Genomic DNA, 20,312 nt, shown 5'->3' with positions numbered 1-20,312 from the left:
CTGTGAGGTAACAGCAAGGTTGTCAATCTCTTGCTCGCCCCAACGTATGATTGGTTTGGACCCCTCAACTGTGAATATCTAAAATGCTGGCTGCCACGTGATTGTACGTGACCAGCTAACCTGCCTCTGAGAGGAAGTTCTACATGCTTTTGGCCCTGCCATTGGGACAGTCAACATAACTACCAAATTCCACCCTTGAAATGTAGGCATCATCATCATTTGGGAAATGACAGCAAGCATCTTTTGCACAGCAAGGTTCCACAAAGAGCAGTGAAATTCATGACCAGATATCTGATTTTTCTTTTGGTAATTTTGGCTGAATGATAAATATTAGAGAGTGGACGACCCAGCTATTTTCCAAATAGTGCCTGGAATCTTTTGCATTCATCAAGATGGTAGACATATCCTGGGTTTAAAGTTCATTATGAAAGATGCCACTTCCAACACTTTACAAAGTTGTGCCATGGTGCTCTTTTATTCCAGTTTGATGTCTTTTGTGTTTTTTTACTAACTTTATTACCCTATGCCAAGCCCAAGAGTTAGAAAAATAAGTTATTCACTGTCAGCCACATAATTGTACTCTGCAAACCATTTTAAAACCCAGTCCATCAATTCAACGTTTATTGTGCTTTGTTTCTTGATTGTATTATTCTTGTCTGGCAGTAGCACGTGCGGACTGGGTAAAAGTGAAGAATGTAGAGGTTGAAGGCTATGCCCTTAAGCTTATGCCTTTGGTTCACATTCTTTATTTTCTCAGTTATTTTCTCACACAAACATGTAGTGCAACATGGCACCATCTGGTAACTACAGCATAAGCTGTTCCAAGAAGTGTAAGCAGGATTCCAAAAATGTCTTACTCACAGAGGAGCCTCAGAGGAAATGGTGATGGAATCCAACATCCAGTCTCACCAAGGATCCCATGGCTCCTTGTATCATTCATCAGATGGGCGGGAGGTTAGTTAGTGAATTGCAGAAGGGGACATTTCATGAAATGTAGCACAAATGCTAAAAGGATCAAATACTTTTTTTTCTTCTTTCACTCTTCATCTCTCTCTCCCTGCCAAAATCCTTGGTCTGGCCCATCTCACTGCTACCTGCCGTCCTACGTTCTCCCTGTCTCATCCTTCGCCAGTACTTCTCTCTTCATCTTTTCTGTCCTCATTTCTCCAAGAATTTACATAGCACATCCAATATTTTGAATCAGTATGCTTTAAGCTTATCTTCCTCATCACAATTTTTTAAAAAACCTGTTTTCAAAGCCCTCAATGGCTTTGCCCATCCCTACCACTTACCTCCGCCATGCTCACTATTTTGCTTATATCTGTGCTCTTCTCTAATTCTGACCTATTGAACATTCCGGAACTTAATTCCAGATTTCTAACAGTAAATTTGTTTGTTAACCTATTGGTTATTCCAATTCACCACCATCACCTTTAACTGCCCTCTGAAGTGGCCTAGCAAGCCACTATGCTGTATCAAAACCCCAACAGTTCGTGATAGTTCACCACCACCACCTTTGCTGGCCTTGCCAGTGACACTTGTGTCCAAGGAATGATTTTTTGAAGATACATTATTATCATGCTTACAGCATGAGCATGGTCTCTGCATTTCTAAGAATTGCTGCTAGATGGCAGTAAAGCCATTCAGCAGTGGAACAAATTGCATTTTCATTAAATGTACAGTACATGATTTCCAGCTTGGCTTGGAGTTGATGGGAAGTCCATTTCCCTTCCTAATCAGAATCCATTTATATAAAAGTGCAATGTAACCCCATTAACTTATTTTATGTAAAATTGAGAATTTTGTAAACCTAGCACTCAAATTTTGGTCTAATTTTTGACTTCTCATAAAAATGTCCATGTATTTTGTTTCCATGAGTAAATCTAATGGTAGCAGTAAAGGCTCCGTACCTTTATTGCAGCAGTAACCAATGGAAGATTTATAACCATAGAATGAGACACATTTTATTTTTTAAAACGCTCTGTGAAATGATGTCTGATTTGAACCATGAAACCTTCATTTACTTTGCTTTGCTTGAGTCATGGATAAATTCTAAGATGAAATAACTCCTATTTTAAAGAGAAACCGAGTGCAAAATCACTGCATTCTGTAATTAACTGCAAAGGATATATTATCCTTTTAATACAATATGGAATTCTTAGTAAGATGAAGGAGATGCAGTATTGCATGCAGGTTCTTTGAAGAATTGGACTGTTTTCAATTTGTTGGATTCTACATAAGTGATTACTTGGCAGGCCATGTGTACAGTGGCTGTGGTTGAATGGAATCTATTTTCATTCATTGAAAAACATTGAGTTCTAATGAGAATGTGGTCATAATTGTGTTTTCTACAGTTTGATTATGGTAAATATCTCGTGCTAATTCCGTTAAGCTTATTCTTTCATAGAATGACACATAAATTACAAAGCAGAAATGGGCTGCTCAACCTAACCAGTTCCTGTTCATATTTATTCTCCATGCAACCACTACTTCTAATTCTGTTTGCCTACTCTATTTCCAAAATCCCTTTATTTTCTTTTTCACTGTTTACTCTTATTTTAAAACTATTCCATGGTCTTTCCATGGCAATTGTAAACTCCAGTAGTGCATTTCAAAACTTCACAATCTTCTGTGTGTAAAACAAAATAGTATCTTCTGACAATTATCCTAACTTTCATACATTTAAACGCATATTCTATACTCCTGTGTTCTAGACTCCCGGGAAAAATAATTGAGGTAATTTTTCAACTTGCTGGCCAAGTGCAAAACTGGTGCTGCAGATTGGCCACCAGTTATAGCAAACACCTAATTTTCATCTATCGATTTGCATTAGATTTACCCCATCTATTTCTACCTACTCTACCTCATTATTTCATAGTTTTAAATATCTATCACCTAGCAATCTCAACCATTCTAATAAAAGCAATCCTAGATTTTCAGTTATTTCTTTGTAATCTTTGAAGACGGAAGGGCATATTAATAGAGTGGTGAAAAAGGCATATGGGACACTTGTCTTTATCATTTGAGGCATAGATTACAGAAGCAGGGAAGTCATGTTGGAGTTGTATAGAACTTTGGTGAGGCTACAGCTAGAGTACTATGTGCAGTTCTGGTCGCCACATTATAGGAAGGATGCAATTGCACTGGAGGGGGTGCAGAGGAGATTCACCAGGATGCTGCCTGGGATGGAACATTTAAGTTATGAAGAGAGGTTGGATAGGCTTGGATTGTTTTCATTGGAGCAAAGAAGACTGAGGGGCGACCAGATTGAGGTGTGCAAGATTATGAGGAGCATGGACAGAGTGGATAGGGAGCAGCTGTTCCCCTTAGGGGAGCTAGAAGAGTTGACTAGGATCAAGGAACTAATTGATGGGGTGGAGGATGCAGGGGTAAGGGGAATTACAAAATTAATGGTAGAGGAGAGGGTGCAAGTGAATGAGGGCGGTAATTTAGATAAGGGAGTAGAGGGAGAGGGTGTTCGCGACTCATCAAAGCGGGTCCAGATAAAAGCTGGAATAAGGACACTTTGCCTGAATGCACGAAGCATTCGGAACAAGGTAAATGAGTTGATGGTGCAAATCAGCACGAGTGGGTACGATCTAGTGGCCATTACAGAAACGTGGCTGAAAGGTGACCAGGACTGGGAGATGAATATCCAGGGGTATCAGGCGTTTAGGAAGAATAGACAGGAAGGAAAAGGTGGTGGGGTTGCGCTATTAATAAGAGATAATATCAGGGTAGTACTGAGGGATGACATAGGCTCTGAGGAACAAAACGTGGAATCATTATGGGTAGAGATGAGGAATAGTAGAGGGAGAAAGACACTAGTAGGTGTGGTATATAGGCCCCCAAATAATAATGTTGAGGTAGGGAGGGCTATAAACAAGCAGATAAGGGATGCGTGTAAAAACGGAACGGCAATAATCATGGGGGACTTCAACATGCACATTGACTGGCAGACTCAAGTCGGTAAGGGTGGAATGGAGGAAGAGTTCTTAGAATGCTGTCGGGATAGTTTCCTTGAACAGCATGTTACAGAACCGACGAGGGAACGAGCTATTTTGGATCTGGTATTGTGTAACGAGGTAGGTAGAATTAAGGATCTTATTGTGAAGGACCCTCTTGGGTCTAGTGACCACAATATGGTCGAATTTCTGATTCAGATGGAAGAGGAGAAAGTTTGGTCCCAAACCAGTGTCCTCTGTTTGAACAGAGGGAAATATGATAGGATGAGGGATGAATTGGCTAAGGTAGACTGGGAGAGCAGGCTGGCAGGTAGGATAGCTGAGGAACAGTGGAGGATTTTTAAGGAGATCCTTTTCAGTTCTCAGCAAAAATATATTCCAGCAAAAAACAAGGATTGTAAGAAAAGGGAGAACCAGCCGTGGATAACGAAGGAAATAAAGGAGAGTATTAAAATAAAAACAGCTGCGTACAGAGTGGCCAAAAATAGTGGAGAAACAAGTGATTGGAAAAATTTAAGAAACAACAAAGAGAGACTAAGAAAGCGATAAAGAAAGGAAGGATAGACTATGAAGCTAGGCTAGCAATTAATATAAAAAATGATAGTAAAAGTTTTTATAAATATATAAAAAGGAATAGAGTGGCTAGAGTGAATGTTGGACCCTTGGAGGACGAGAGGGGGGAGTTAATAGTGGGAAATGAGGATATGGCTGAGTCTTTAAATAAGTTTTTTGTGTCGGTCTTCACGGTGGAGGACACAAATAGTTTGCCAAATATTAACGATAGAGGGTTGGCAGCAGGAGAAATACTTAATACAATTAATGTTACCAGAGAGGCAGTGCTGGGTAGACTAATGGGACTGAAGGTGGACAAGTCCCCGGGTCCGGATGGAATGCATCCCAGGGTATTGAAAGAAATGTCAGAGGTAATAGTGGATGCGTTAGTGATTATTTATCAAAACTCGTTGCATTCTGGGGTAGTGCCGGTTGATTGGAAAACGGCTAATGTTACGCCGCTGTTTAAAAAAGGAAGGAGACAAAAGGCGGGTAACTATAGGCCGGTCAGCTTAACGTCTGTAGTAGGGAAAATGCTGGAATCCATTATTAAAGAGGAGATAGCAGGGCATCTGGATAGAAATGGTTCGATCAATCAGACGCAGCATGGATTCATGAGGGGAAAGTCGTGCTTGACGAACATGTTGGATTTTTATGAAGATGTGACGAGGGCGGTTGATGGAGGAGAACCGGTGGATGCGGTGTTTTTGGATTTCCAAAAGGCGTTTGATAAGGTGCCCCATAAAAGGCTACTGAAGAAGATTAGGGCACACGGAGTTGGGGGTAGTGTGTTAAAGTGGATTGGGGACTGGCTATCCGACAGGAAGCAAAGAGTCGGAATAAATGGGTGTTTTTCCGGTTGGAGGAAGGTAACTAGTGGCGTGCCGCAGGGATCGGTACTCGGGCCGCAACTATTTACCATTTATATAGATGATCTGGAGGAGGGGACGGAGTGTAGGGTAACGAAGTTTGCAGACGACACAAAGATAAGTGGAAAAGTGAATCGTGTGGAGGACGGAGAAGATCTGCAGAGAGATTTGGACAGGCTGAGTGAGTGGGCGAGGATATGGCAAATGGAGTATAACGTTGAGAAATGCGAGGTTATACACTTTGGAGGAAATAATAACAAATGGGATTACTATCTCAATGGAAACAAATTAAAACATGCTACCGTGCAAAGGGACCTGGGGGTCCTTGTGCATGAGACGCAAAAGCCCAGTCTGCAGGTACAACAGGTGATCAAGAAGGCAAATGGGATGTTGGCCTATATTGCGAAGGGGATAGAATATAAAAGCAGGGATGTCTTGATGCACCTGTACAGGGTATTGGTGAGGCCGCAGCTGGAATACTGTGTGCAGTATTGGTCCCCTTATATGAGGAAGGATATATTGGCATTGGAGGGAGTGCAGAGAAGGTTCACCAGGTTGATACCGGAGATGAGGGGTTTGGATTATGAGGAGAGGCTGAGGAGATTGGGTTTATACTCGTTGGAGTTTAGAAGGATGAGGGGGGATCTTATGGAGACTTATAAGATAATGCGGGGGCTGGATAGGGTGGAGGCGGAGAGATTCTTTCCACTTAGTAAGGAAGTTAAAACTAGAGGACACAGCCTCAAAATAAAGGGGGGTCGGTTTAAGACAGAGTTGAGGAGGAACTTCTTCTCCCAGAGGGTGGTGAATCTCTGGAATTCTCTGCCCACTGAGGTGGTGGAGGCTACCTCGCTGAATATGTTTAAAGCGCGGATGGATGGATTCCTGATCGGTAAGGGAATTAAGGGTTATGGGGATCAGGCGGGTAAGTGGTACTGATCCACGTCAGATCAGCCATGATCTTATTGAATGGCGGGGCAGGCTCGAGGGGCTAGATGGCCTACTCCTGCTCCTATTTCTTATGTTCTTATGTTCTTAGTTGAAGGATCAGTCACGAGAGGTTCAAGGTGAGGGCAGATAGGGGGGATGCGAGGAAAAACATTTTTACCCAGAGGGTGATGACGGTCTGGAATGCACTGCCTGGGACGGTGGTAGAAGCGGGTTGCCTCACATTCTTTAAAAGAGATACCTGGATGAGCACTTGGCACATTATAACATTCAAGGCTACGGGCCAAGTACTGGTAAATGGGATTAGGTGGGAGTTCAGGTGTTTCTCATGTGTCAGTGCAGACTCAATGGGCTGAAGGACCTCTTCTGCACTGTATGATTCTATGCTTCTATGACTCTCTTGCACTAGGAGCCTTCTAGTAAATTGGCATGATGCTCATTCTGTTGCCTTAACATGTTCTTGTAGTTAGATCTCAAAATTGTGCACAATACCAAACTGTGCTCTATCCGACGTTTCAATAAACTCACTGTTGCCTCTCAACTTTCATAATTTATATCTCTGGCTTTGAAGCCCAGTATTCCATTAGCTTTATCAACTTCGGATGCTGCTTTTAATATCTTTTGAACCTGAGCACTTAAATCCCTGTGGTCTTCTACATCACCAAACATTTATTCCCTCCCATTTTCTTTAACCATGTATGTCTTCATGTCAATACCTCAGCAATTGCGTCTTTTGGAAATTACACTGTTAAGGCAATTGAATTGTTAATGACAGATAACAAGCATTTGATCAAGAGTATAAATAGAGAGAACTGGAACAGTTAGGAGGGTGGGAAAGTATACGAGGCTGTCACTTTACTGAGCTGTTCTAAGAATAAACTTGCTTCAGGTAAAAGACAGGCTTGAGAATCATTCCTTCACCAAATACTATTATTGGATGTAACACTTTACACTATCCATCTGCCATTTTTATATGCCCGCTGAACATCTTATCAATTTTGCTTTTGATTCTCAGAATTTAATACTGTGCCTCCTGTTTTAATATTATCTACAAATTTGTGCACTGCTTTCAAGAAAGGAGGGGGAGAGAAATGAGTGAACTATAGGCCAGTTAACCCAACATCAGTTGTTGGGAAAATGCTGGAATCTATTTTTACAAAAGTGTTAACAATGCACTTAGAAAAGGATAGTATGATTAGAACAAGTCAGTGTCATTTTATGGAAGGGAAATTTATTTGAGTTTTTTGAGGATGTAGAGTAGATAAAGGGGAACTAGTAGATGCAGTATACCTGGATTTTCAAAAGATATTCGATAAGGTGCCACAGAAAAGTATAGTAGGCAAGATAAGGGCTCATGGAGTTGGGTGTAATATATGAGCATTGATAGAGGGTTGGTTAATGGATAGAAAGCAGAAAGAGAGTGGGCATAAGCAGGACTTTTTTCAAGTTGGCAGTAAGTGAACAATAGAGTGCCGCAAGGATCCATGTGGGAACCTCGGCTATTGACAATCTATATTAATGACTTTGACAAAGAGACAGGGAGAAACTTATCAAAGTGTGCTGATGATACCAAGGTAGATGGAAAGCTATGCTATGAGGAGGACACAAAGAAACTGCAAAGAGAAATAGACAGGATAAATGAGTGGGCAATAAGATGGAAGATGGAGTATACTGTAGAAAAGTATCAAATTATTCACTTTGGTCATAAGAATAGTAAAGCAGAATATTTTTAAATGGTGTGAAACTCTCAATTATTGATGTTTAAAGAGACTTGTTTGTGCTCGTTGAAGGAATGCAGAAAGTTAGCATGTAAGTGCAACAAGCAATTTGGACAAATGGCATGTTAGCCTTTATTACAAAGGGATTAGAGTACAAGAATAATGTCTTGCTATAATTGTACAAGATTTTGGTGAGGCCACATCTGGAGTACTGTGCAGCTTTGATCTCTACATTTAAATAAGTATATACTTGCATTGCAAGTAAAAGGAAGATACACTAAATTGGTTCCTGAGATGAAAGGGTTGCCCTTGCTGTAGGTGAGATCAGCTAACTCAACAAATTGTAGATAGATACTGAACTTTTTGTTCCTCATGGCTCAGCTAATTATTGCATAAATTTATCAAGCCGTCCAGGCTTGTTTTTATTTACCATTTAGGCAGATAGTATGATGCCAATGTATTCTATGTATTAAAATTCTTAATATAAATAGAATAATAAAACTTTAAAGTCATCAGAAAGGTTAGAAGTCATGTCATAGATTATCCAGGGCTGCTCACTCTCAATTAACTTAGTTATGTCACAACCAAAAATGTGTAAATTTAAATTACCATCAAGAATTTAAAGTAACTATTATATATTTCTAGTTTTCTACTTTATCCTCTTTTTCTTTCCCCAAGTACATTAATTAAACTCTACTATTCCCAATTCTCCGTGTTGAAGTTTGGGCTCTTTCCCAACCCTTATTGTTCAGATTTACAATAAAATACAGTTTCCATAAACAGACATGTATCTCATGTGATTTGAATCTCAAAGTCTTTTACATGATGTGAATGGCGTAATGTATCATGCCACACTTTACTGTCTGCTTAAATGCAGAAAATGTTATACTCTAAATCTATATCAAATTGTTTATGCAGATTTATTTCCAAGAGTTGCACATAGCCAAACGAATACAGCAACTAATCAACAATTGAATGCTTGACTTGCGTAATATTTTAACAGAAAAATGTTGTTTTCACAATAGTTTTAACTGGGTCTTTGATGAGTGCAACATAGTTGCTTCAATTTAACAAGAATCTTTGAATGGCATAATATTGAAAGAAGCAGGTAAGTAGGAAACTTCATTCCAGGATATATTAATGATTTACTTGAAGTGGAGGCAGATTGCTTTGAAGAACGTCTAATTTAAGTGTTACTAATATTACCAAGCAAGTAGATAGGACTATAGCTCCTTAATTGTCATTAGGCTTGAAACAAAGTCCTTTGGAATTTTGTCTGACTTGATACTCTTGCATGGAGTTATCATCAAAAATCAGAGCTACTGTTTTAAAAAACTGGAACTACTTTGGTTCCAATTACAGATGGTGACACCACCAATTTCTCCTCTGAAACTAATAGCCTTGCTTAAGATTGTGTGTTGTATTTCCATCCCTATCTGTACAAATGAATGTTTTTAAGAATGGAGTTTATTACAGTTATCCTTTTAATTTCATGGCATATTGTGTTGCTATCTAATGTTTCTCATCAAAGCAGATAAGTGATTTTATGGTTCGAAGGAAGGTGGAATTGTTCATATATTATTAGAAAGAATTTGCTGAAAAACTAATAGGCTGTCTATGGATCCTTTGCCAACCAGGAGGTGTGGTTGAATTGTGGGTGAAGTTTTGTGTGGTTGCAGTTATGCTTTCCTTTGTCTTCCTTAGAAGATACAGCCAAGGTTAGCAGAATTCAATGTCCAGGGAGCTGTTGTGTAACTATTGGTCAAGTGGGAAAAACTCCAATGTCTTTTAGCTCAGAGTGTCTCAGTTTTGTAAAATCATGCTGCCAAGTGTGATGTCACAAATTATATTTTGTTAAAATTAGATATCTATTTCATTGTAATACTGGTCTAGAATAAATATAAAGCAATATTAATTGCACAAGAATGTTAATAGTTTTCAGTATTTGTGAATTGTTATTGGTTTTAACAGGTAAAATGGAATCTTTCTTTGCATTAAATATTTGAACACACACTCCATTGATGCTTCAGGAAGTTTATACAATAAGAAGCTGTGCTAGACAAGGAAGATTCCTTGCCTGTGCTGAATTAGCTGATCTCACCCTAGGTGGTGGCAGGGTTATGTGATTGCTCAAATTGCCTCCTAGTTAGACAGAGCAAATTGATGCAGATACCTCTTCCCGATCATTATCAGTTGATCTCTGCTGGGTAGAATAACATCTAGTTCATGTGGGTAGAATAACATCTAGTTCAGTTGTCATGCCTTTTATGGTAAAGTACCTTTCTGACACTTAATGAATTACGGGCACTGGGATAACATAACATGGATGCCAGTGCCTGCGGAACTGAAACCCAGCAAGGAATTGATGCCTTGGTAAATGGAGAAAATTGGCATAGATGTAAGAGGAATGCAGGAAAAATATATTGTAATCCAAATTCCTGTACAAGTTCTAGTTTATAAATATTTTCTTCTGTAGCTGTTTAAATAACTTCAAAGGCTTAAATTTTTTGCACTATTTATGTTAGCAGTTTGTATTTGAAAGTACTGCTGCCCTATTATAACTGTTGTTAGACAGCTGCTTTCGAAGGTGGCATTGAAATAATTGAAAATCATTGAAATAATTGTCAAATGAATGGATGAAACATTCTTGTCAGCCTCTCTACCTGAAGCATTTTCAGAACTGCTTCCATGTATGGATCAATGCTGCATGGGATTAGAATAACAACAAACACAGAAAATTGACAGAAATCTATAGCAGGAAGGTCAATACCTATAGAGGGAAAATGATACAGCACCTTCAACATCGAAGAACAAGCCAGGGAAAAAAGACAAAAATAAAAAGCTGAATTTTTTCAAATATCCGGAATGGCGGATAATATTGGATAAAAAATTTGAGGAACCAATTCCTTAATATAGCATAGGAAAGTTCAGGACCGGAAAGGACCATTAAGGTCCATTGTTCTTTAACTAGCATCTTTCAAGAAAGAACTTCTGGAGCTAATGGTTATATCAGTGAAAACCTGATGGATATTCATGGACCTGTTTTTCATTTCATCTTTCTAGCTGCCCTCTTTGCAACATGTCTCAATGATGATGTCGCAGATGAGCATCTCCATAGTTTCCCTCTGGATCTCTCTGGCTGCTGAAGTACATTTCAGTAGTGAAGTTGTGATAAAGATGACCATCTCTGTAATGTTACAGCCAGCATGTGCGTGAATGGAATGTTGGGCTTTCACAGTGCACCTGCTTTCATCTAAATGTGGGTGAGTGGCTCAGCTAGATCTAACTCACTCTAAGTAGACTACAAGGTAAATGCAATTTAGACTGGCTGGACTCTGCTAGATAATGAATAATGAAATATTAAACAGACCCCTGCTGATGTACAATGGACAGAGTAGCATTTCCAAAATTGGAAGTGGCATTGCTGATCTACGATTTAAATGACATAATTAATTTCCTATTAAAAAAGGATTAACTGCACAAAGAATGCAAAGGGAGAGACAGCACTAGAATAAGAAATAGTAAAGCAAGGCAGGTTGAGAAAGTGCTTAATAAGGCATATGGGATCCTGGGTTTTATAAATAGAGACAGAGAGGACAAAAACAAGGGAGTTACGGCGAAAAGAAGCAAAATACTGCAGATGCTGGAGATCTGAAATAAAAGCAGAAAGTGCTGGAAAAAGTCAGCAGGTCTGGCAACGTCTGTGGAGAGAGAAACAGTTAACATTTCAAGACACAGTTCAGAGGAAGAGTCATACTGCCATGCTCTAGAATTGTGTGTAGTTAGTTAAAATTTGCAAATGCTGTTTTTAAAACATTGATTTTGTGCCATTCATGACCTCAAGGTGTCTCAAAGTGCTTTATAGCCAATTAAATACTTTGACTGTCGTCACTCTTGTAATGTAGGAAACACAGTAGCCAATTTGCACACAGCAAGGTTTTCACAAGTAGCATTGAGATGACCAGATAATCTTTTAAGTGATGTGGTTGAGAGATAAATATTTGTTAGGTTACCAGGGAAAACTCTCCTCTTTAAATAATGCCATGGGATCTTCTACGTCCACTTGATAGGACTTCTGTTTAACGGCTTACCCAAAAGATAGTATGTTTGCATTGCAGCATTCACTCAGTACTGCACCGTCGTATTTGCCTGGATTTCATGCTTTAGTCCCTGGAGTGAGACTTGACCCCACAACCTTCTGATAGGAGATAAGATCGCCTCGACCAAGCCTGACACATTCTCTGTTGCTGTGAAGTCCCATTTCTGGCTTTACAATTCTGATTGTAGACCTACCTTGGTGTTAACACCTGCTGTGTAAAAAAAGCAGCAGTGTTAAAATGTGTAGATTGAGAACTTAAGTGCTTCTGACTAACCAGTACATAAAATAGCTTTCAGTTACAGGCTGATGCATTGCCTCCGGAGGCAGCAGTGAAATCAGTTCCTGACACAGTTGTTTCTGCCCTGAGAGGTAGGTAGGTTGCTTCATCTGTAGCACAGTGCTGCATTTAGAGATAGTGCTGTATTACAAATGGGATGGATGACATTGCATTAAATATAGTTTAAAATAAAACATATTGGAATTCGTTTTGAATTTATAAACCTGGTTTAATCTTTGGAAAGCCTGTTAAATTATGTTTTGTAATAGCACAATATCATGTAGTCTGACCACTTGGACTGATGCATCTACTTTGAAGGAAATCTTCCATAAAACAGAGATTATTTCTTACCCTTAAAATCTTCCTCAAGTTACAGTTCCTGCTCAGCTCCCACCAAAAATACAAGCAATAATTTAGTAAGACCTTGTTCCTCAAATTGTTGCTTTTGACACTGAGTTTGGTGCTTTCCTGAAGTGTACACCAAGATAGTCTTGGGTTTGATCTCTAGTATGTGCTGAGGTAGGCACTATGTGCCTATTTTTCGCTAGCTAGACAGGTAGCTCAAGTCAGGGAATTTCCCAACTCGGCAAACATGCCTCAATATAAAGGGCCTTATTAGTCCCAATTGTTTCTCCACAGAGGTGGGAGTGGAATTGATTTGCACTTATCAGCCCTGGAAGTAGATTCTAGGCTGCCACAAAGCAGGCAGGTTCCGAGGCAGTTTAGTTAGAAGGCCTGCCTCAGTTCTCTGAGACTTTGTACCCATTGTTTTAGAAGCTGTTAGGGTTAGGCCATTCAACTCTCACCCCTCATCCACCCTCCATATCAACTCATGCCCCCACACAACCCCTATGCCTCTTCATATGCTGCATGCCACCTCCATAGCTACTCACCCAGAACCCACAATGGGCAGACCTCAGGAACCATGTGGCGATGCAAAAGAAATAAACCTCTAACAATCTAATACAACTTTCTCTCATCCACATTTGATAGTGGAAAAACTCCCACTCATGAAACCCATTCAAAGCTTTTAAATTTCCCAAGTGGTTAATCTCTACAACCTCTATTCATGTCCCACATTAAAGGTAGTTAGCTAATCCTTTAATAGCCTCTTTAAACTGACAATCAAACTCTTAACTCATATTCCCTCGCTGAGATAATACTAGCTTTTGAAATTCAGCCAAGTGCTCATACTAACATGATAGTACCACTTGGGTCCAAAGACCTCTATTGACACTGCACGAATAGGTAGTAATCTTTTTTACCCTACACCAGATTATCTGCCAATCAAAGCACCCAGCAGTGGATTGTATTTAACTCTCTCTGACTCTTTAAACATGAAAATAAAAAAACTTCAGATCATGAAACTGAAGCAGACCTACCTGTCCTTCGAGAGCATTCGAATATACTCCAACAATCCATGACTCGCTCACTTTTTGGGTTAAGGCCCTCGGAACAACCAAAATTCAGTGTGTTTAAGCTCAATGGCCCTGCTGGCAAAAATAGGATCTGCCATATTTTTAGTCCTGGTACCTTTCAAAATCAATCAGTACACATGAAGGCATAGGAGGTGATTAACATTACAACTGTCATTTATTGCTTCAGTAGTCGATGGACTGTAATGCACTGGCTTACAAAGTATGGCAGGTCAGACAAGACATACAATACGTAACATATTTCTCCCCCCTTATTTCAAATGTTTGTTTAACAAAACATTTTCTGAATTACGAAAGATGGTAGACTGCCTAAAAAAAATGGGTTTACTTTAACTATACCGTAGACATTCAGGAGATCTCTCCTGATGTGGGTTACGACAGATTTCTGGTGCTTTTACAGGGTGATTGATGTTCATTGGAGACTGATGACAATTTAGGACTTGTAGCCGATTCTGAAGTTGTATCTAATGCCTGTGAAAGTGAGACTACTTCAGCTTCAGTTGAGCCAGACTGAAGAGATGAGACTGGACTGGGCATTCCTCGACTTGGAGATGGCTCACATGAAGTGGTCAAATCCGGCTCTTCCACATCCTTAGTTGGTGCTTTACTTGGCAATAGTTAGTCAACATGTCTCTGCCACATGAAGCCGTTTGACGTCTGGACTGAATACGAAACAGGTCCTGTCTGATCAGTCACAGTGGCAGGAACCCATTTAGCTCCGGTAGCATAATTATGAGCTAGAACCTCTTGCCCCAAACAAAATGTTCTCGGCTTTGATCTTTATACACTTCTCTCCACTTGCTGTTGATGCTGTTGATCTTGCACAACCTGTTGTGTTTTCGTCAATTTCAGCAGATCAAAGCAAATGCACAGCTCCCGTCTCGTTAGTAGGAATGTTGGAGATGCTTTGGTCGTAGCATGTGGCGTATTTCAGTACGTCAGCATAAATGTGTCCAGACGCTTTTGATCTCTTTCATCCGAACTACAGTGTCCTGAATGCATTTGGTCCAATACTAGTTTCCTTAACGTTGGTGAAATAATAACTCACTTGCCACAAAGCAAACATCCTGAAGTGACTGATAAGTCCATCCTCCTGGAAACATAACGATGAAGGTCAGTTGAGACTTGGAAGTCCAGGGGCAAAGTTTCCATACATCAAAAAATCCATGACTTTGAGTCCACTCTAGTGGCCATCTTGATTTGGACTGAAGTGTTAGATGTGGGCCGGAATTTTACCACCAGGGCGGGCGAGGCTCACAGAACAGAATTCTCCGTTGGCCTCGGGAGGGATTTTATGAGCCTTGCCCAAGCGAGGTAGTAAAATCCTGCCCGTGTTCTCCACATGTGGACAGAAGAAGGTGCCTTTTTGAGCAGTGTTCCAATAGCTGACTAGTAGGGGTATCCGCATTGCCTTGCAAGGTAGATTTTCAATATTTAATGACCTATGTATGAGCACTCAACATCAATGCCCAATGTTGTATCCTGTTTGCAGGTAAAGGAGGGATACCTGTGTGTGGACTGAATATTGAGGTGTGTGGTCAATGATTAGTCAGGAGCATGCATTTCCATCCAAACAGGTAGTGGTGAAATTTCTGGATTCTGAAAATGATCCACAGTACTTCACGTTCGATTTGAGCATATTGGCTCTCTGCTTAAAGTCCGTGAAGCAAATACTGTGGGCCTCTCCACATCAGAAAGCATTGTGTGTGAGACAACGGCCCTAACTTCATAAAGTGATGCATCACAATTTGTAGAGGTAAGGAGGGGTCGATGTGTGTCAGTACCCCAGAATTTGTCAGCACTGCCTCAGCCTTCTTGAATGCAACACCACAGGCTTCTGTCCATTTTTGGGCTTTTTTTCTGACACAAAGCTCATGCCGGGCATTCAGTAGGGTTGCCAGCTCTGGAATGAACCTTCTTTAATAATTCAGTAGCCCTCAGAATGAGCGAAGCTAGCTGATATTCTGAGGAGCTGGAGCATTCACAATAACCTTGACCTTGGAGGGTGCTCTGTGAAACCCAACAGCGCCAATGACATGCCCCAGATATTCCACAGAAGGCTGAAAAAACTCACATTTTTCTTTGTGAACCTGTAAGCCACACTTCTCTAGCCTTTGTAGGGTGGCATCCAAGTTCTTGAGATGATCTTCATCAGCCTTGCCCATTACCAAGATGTCATCAAGGTAGCATTGAACTCCAGGCAAGCCATTTGGGTTCTGACCCATGGCCCGCTGAAACAGGGCTGAAGCTAGTGTTATTCCAAAAGACAAACGGCAATATCTGTACAATCCCTTGCGTGTTGTGATGGTAAGGTATTCGTGTGGCTTCTCGGCAATGTGCATTTGTAAGTAGGCCTGGTATAAATCTATTTTGCTGAATTTCTGTCCACCAGCATAAAGGTCCTCAATCCAGGGAAGTGGATATCGTTCAGCGCACAACACGGGGTTAACAATAACCTTGAAGTCTCCACAGATGCGCATTTGTTGGCCCAACTCTGCAAAAATCTGGCCGTAAATTTAGTCTCAGAGACTCTTGGCTAGGGTTCCTCCTATCCGAAATTGCTGGATAAAATGTGAATTGGGTCCGACTTGGCTGAGGTTGAATAACCCATCCATACTCACTGAGGGTCTTGGATGAAGAAATTACTGGGGAGCTGTTGATAGCTCTAGAACTGGTCATAACCAAAGTTACTGCCTTCAAGAGAGAGGTTGCAAAGGGAAGAGAATTGGGGATATGTGAAGTGAAACCACCAGAATAAGGTAGTATGGTTAAATGTCAAAGACTTGCACTTAGTGTTTGAGGAGGAGGGCATGTGAGAGAGAGAGGTTTCATTTGCAGTTCTTCATACTGTGCTCATTAAGCTTGAAACAAAGAAGAAATGTGCCTTTTTGTGATAGTGCAGAATATGGACATTCCCATTTGTTGAGGAGGGAAAATTGTAGGCAATCACAGTAACTAACCTTCACACACATCTTAGTTGGCAGGCGAACAGCATTATAAGCCTGGCAGCAGGGGATGCGGTAGTGTTCCTAACTGGTGAGGGTGTGATGTGACACATCTCGCGTTTAGCAACAGGGAATAAATCCCCAAATTATTTTCAATATATATTTTTTTTAAAAGATGAGACAGAGAACTTTTAACATGCACCGCTTGTAAATAAGCATGATGCTCCCACATGGGAAACACATTCCCAAATCTGATACAGTGCACCATGTGTCTTTGGAAAATGTACAATTTTGTTCCACAAATTATTTGTGCTACAGATAATTGTAATTAAAGAAAAATATCATTAATTGCAGTGCAAGAGTTGTTTAATGATTGTCGCAAATACATAGTTGATTTTTTTTTAGTTTTGCTTTCTTGTGACTCAATGGATAAACATCTACTTTGAAAATAAACTTGTGGAATGACTAAAATGACCATTCTTTTTTTTCCCCCAGAGGGTGAAAATAAAAAAAAAACTGTTTTGTAGGATAGCCTTTTTAGGTAGACCAGTTTTCCTCTGCTATTTTGGCTTAAAGTAAGTTTAAGGTTGGCATACTGCCGCAAAACTGTGGTTTGGGGTTCCTGTACCACATGAATCTATAATCAGAGCCGCTCCTCAATGGGAAGCTCTGGGTTACTCGAGAAATATTTGAGTAGCAAGCAGCTGGAGTAAAACACTCCAATCCTTTTCCCTGAGCAATAAAAAGAAATCCTGTTTACCTGAGTAATAAAGTCTGCCACAGTGAAATCTGTATTGAGCTGTCTGGTGGTGAAACATAAAAAGATTATAAATTATGTGTTTTGTACAGATTTTAATGACAATCACATAAACTTTTATAAATGCATATCATTCATACTTGTTTCTTCTGGCTTTCCTCTCACTTCATGATTAAAGCTCAGATATATTTTTTCAGTAACTCTGTGATGGGTGTCTTCATTTAGTTAAAACCTATGGTGACCTTTGAATTATCTGATTTTGTTAGCTAATATTTGTGGCCATCTGGTTTAAATTTGGCGTTGTATGAGTCATTTTACTTTGATTTAGTCCCCCTTTTATTCTATAGAATGAGGTCTCAGGAAAACATTTTGTAATTGCAATTCATTATGTGTTTTTTTTTCAAAAGCAGCACTGAGCATTTGAACATACTGAACATAAAATAAGCTTGTGCGGAAATACCTGAAGTGCCCAAATTGTTATGTAGGCATTGGAGTAACTAGTTTGTAAAAAAATAAAAACTATACATTTCGCAGTGAGCTATTTAACTTTGCACTATCACATCCTCCCTTTGACAAAGTAAAAGTTTGGGGGAGTAGCTTCCGTTTCCAGCAGAGGAAGGATGAGTGATCTTATAGGAAATGATGCACAGCATTTTTGGCATCCAGTGTGCAAACAGGCAGATTATGCTATATTTTCACTCAGCTTTTTCTTGTTTGACCAATGTGAACTCCCACATTCAAAATAATTATAGTTACCAATTTTGAAAGTTTTTGATTTCTTACAGTACATCAACATTCCTTAGAAATAATACTCTTATATGAAACAAAATCTGATTGGGGGTTTTGTTTGAGGACTAAATGGTTATGTGGTAGTGAGTCACCTAGATCAAAGTCCCAAGTTCTGAGTCTGGACTGTGCTGAACTATCTGGCACTAGCAGAGGCAGCAATGAAACTCCACAATTACCCGTGCATGGGGAAGGGAAAAAATCAGCCACAGTTACTACTCCTTATTGCTATCCCATGCTATAAGGGATGTTCAGATGGTATTAGATGATGACGACGTTGGGTTTGGCTGTGTTATTCCCTTGGTTTTACAACCCTTGGAAATGTAATATGTAGGTGCATGTATCAATAATCACTATGTAAGGGAGCCATTTAAGGATTGCCACTGTACATGAGAGAGACTTGTCATGTAGTATTAGAACCGAACATTCCCAGATCAGAAGCATTCAGATGCTTATGCCACCTCCAGGCTGAATTTGTGTCATGCTTTCTTACCACGTCCAATTCACATAAAACACCTTTACTTTCATCCTATCCTGTGTTACGCTCCACCTGCCTATTACCTTATGTTCCCTGACCACCTCCAGCTCCCTATCCCTCAGCATATTGATTTGATCAACAGTTTTCATTTATATAGTGCTATCAATATAATGAAACATCTCAAGGTGGTTCAAAAGAGCATTATAAAACAGAATTTTATTTTGTTCCACATCAGATATTAAAGCAGATGACCAAAGTGTGGTCAAAGAACAAAATTTTAAGCATTGTGCTAAAGGTGGAAAAAGAGGTGGAGAGACTTTGAAGGGAATTCCAGAGCTTAGGACCCAGGCAGCTGAAGTCATGGACGCCAGTGGTAGAACCATATGTATTTTGAAAGTTGTAGGGCTGGAGAAATTACAGAGGGGTTTGAAAACAAGGATGAAAATTTTAAAGTGAAGGGCTGATTAACAGAGAACCAGTGTAGGTCAATGAGCACAGGGGTAATGGGTGAATGTGATTTAGTGCAAGTTAGGACATGAGCAACAGAGCTTTGGAAAATGTCAAATTTATGGAGGGTAGAACGTGGTAGGTCAGTCAGGAGTCAGTTAGAATTGTCAAGTCTAAAAGGCATCGATGAGAGTTTCAGTAGCAGATGAGCTGAGGCAGGGAAAGGTCGGTTAACATTAAGCAAGTGGAAACAAATGATCTTGGTGATGGAACAGATATCAACAGATATGATTGAAGCTTACCTGAGTCAAGATGACTTGCCCTAATACATTAATCGTGCCATAGCCTTGCTCCATCCTACTTCTAGAACCTTCTGCTTTGCTGTATCTGTGAATGCTCTCCATTACTCTAACTCTGGCTTATTGCGTATCCTTTTTCTCTACTGCTCCACCATCAAGGGCAAGCTTTCAAAGATCAAACCCCAGCATTCTGAAAATCACTTCCGAATCTATACTGACTGTATTTGTCGCACTTCCAAAAAGCACTCAAAACTTACACTCTGTTCACCCATTTAACCCTTTCTCCAGCTTCCTTTGTAAATAATGTTATGTTTCACTACATACAATGTGTCGTGTAGTGCAAATTGTTGTGCATATTCCGTCAGGAAATATTAGCCCTGATGTCAAGGTTTTTGTTTACGGATTTAAAGGAGAAAATGTTGGAAAAACACAACATCATAAAGAGAAAGATATACTTTTGATGTGGCACAACAGTCCCTGTTATCTGACTTCCCTGGCACAACCAAGGATAAAAGTTTTGATTTCTCTTTAGAATGCACATTGATCTACTGTATGTCTTTTAGTGTTTTATTTTAGTTCACTGATTTCAACGTGAAACATAACAAGTGAGAGCAGCAGTGAATCCCTTGAGCCTGCTCTGCCATCCAATAAGGTCATGACTATATTCATGACCTCAACTTTCTCACCCAATCCCCATACCGCTCCTGATTCCCTTAGAGTCCTAAAAACTATTGAT

General features: G+C 39.9%; 1 protein-coding gene across 9 annotated transcripts in view; it reads left to right on the top strand.

The window, feature by feature from the left end:
• LOC144498544 (small integral membrane protein 29-like) overlaps positions 1-20,312 on the top strand; it is an 86,411-nt gene that overhangs the window by 23,205 nt on the left and 42,894 nt on the right. For 3 of the 9 annotated variants that reach the window (XM_078219812.1, XM_078219814.1, XM_078219813.1), the window contains one exon: positions 11,116-11,315. The exons of the other annotated variants lie outside the window; for them this stretch is intronic. The gene's annotated coding sequence lies outside the window, so the exon portion shown is untranslated. The remainder of the gene's footprint in view (positions 1-11,115; positions 11,316-20,312) is intronic. 9 annotated transcript variants of the gene reach the window in all.

This window comes from Mustelus asterias, chromosome 9, assembly GCF_964213995.1.
Source record: "Mustelus asterias chromosome 9, sMusAst1.hap1.1, whole genome shotgun sequence".
Classification (NCBI taxonomy): domain Eukaryota; kingdom Metazoa; phylum Chordata; class Chondrichthyes; order Carcharhiniformes; family Triakidae; genus Mustelus; species Mustelus asterias.
This window is presented reverse-complemented; position numbering and strand designations above follow the sequence as displayed.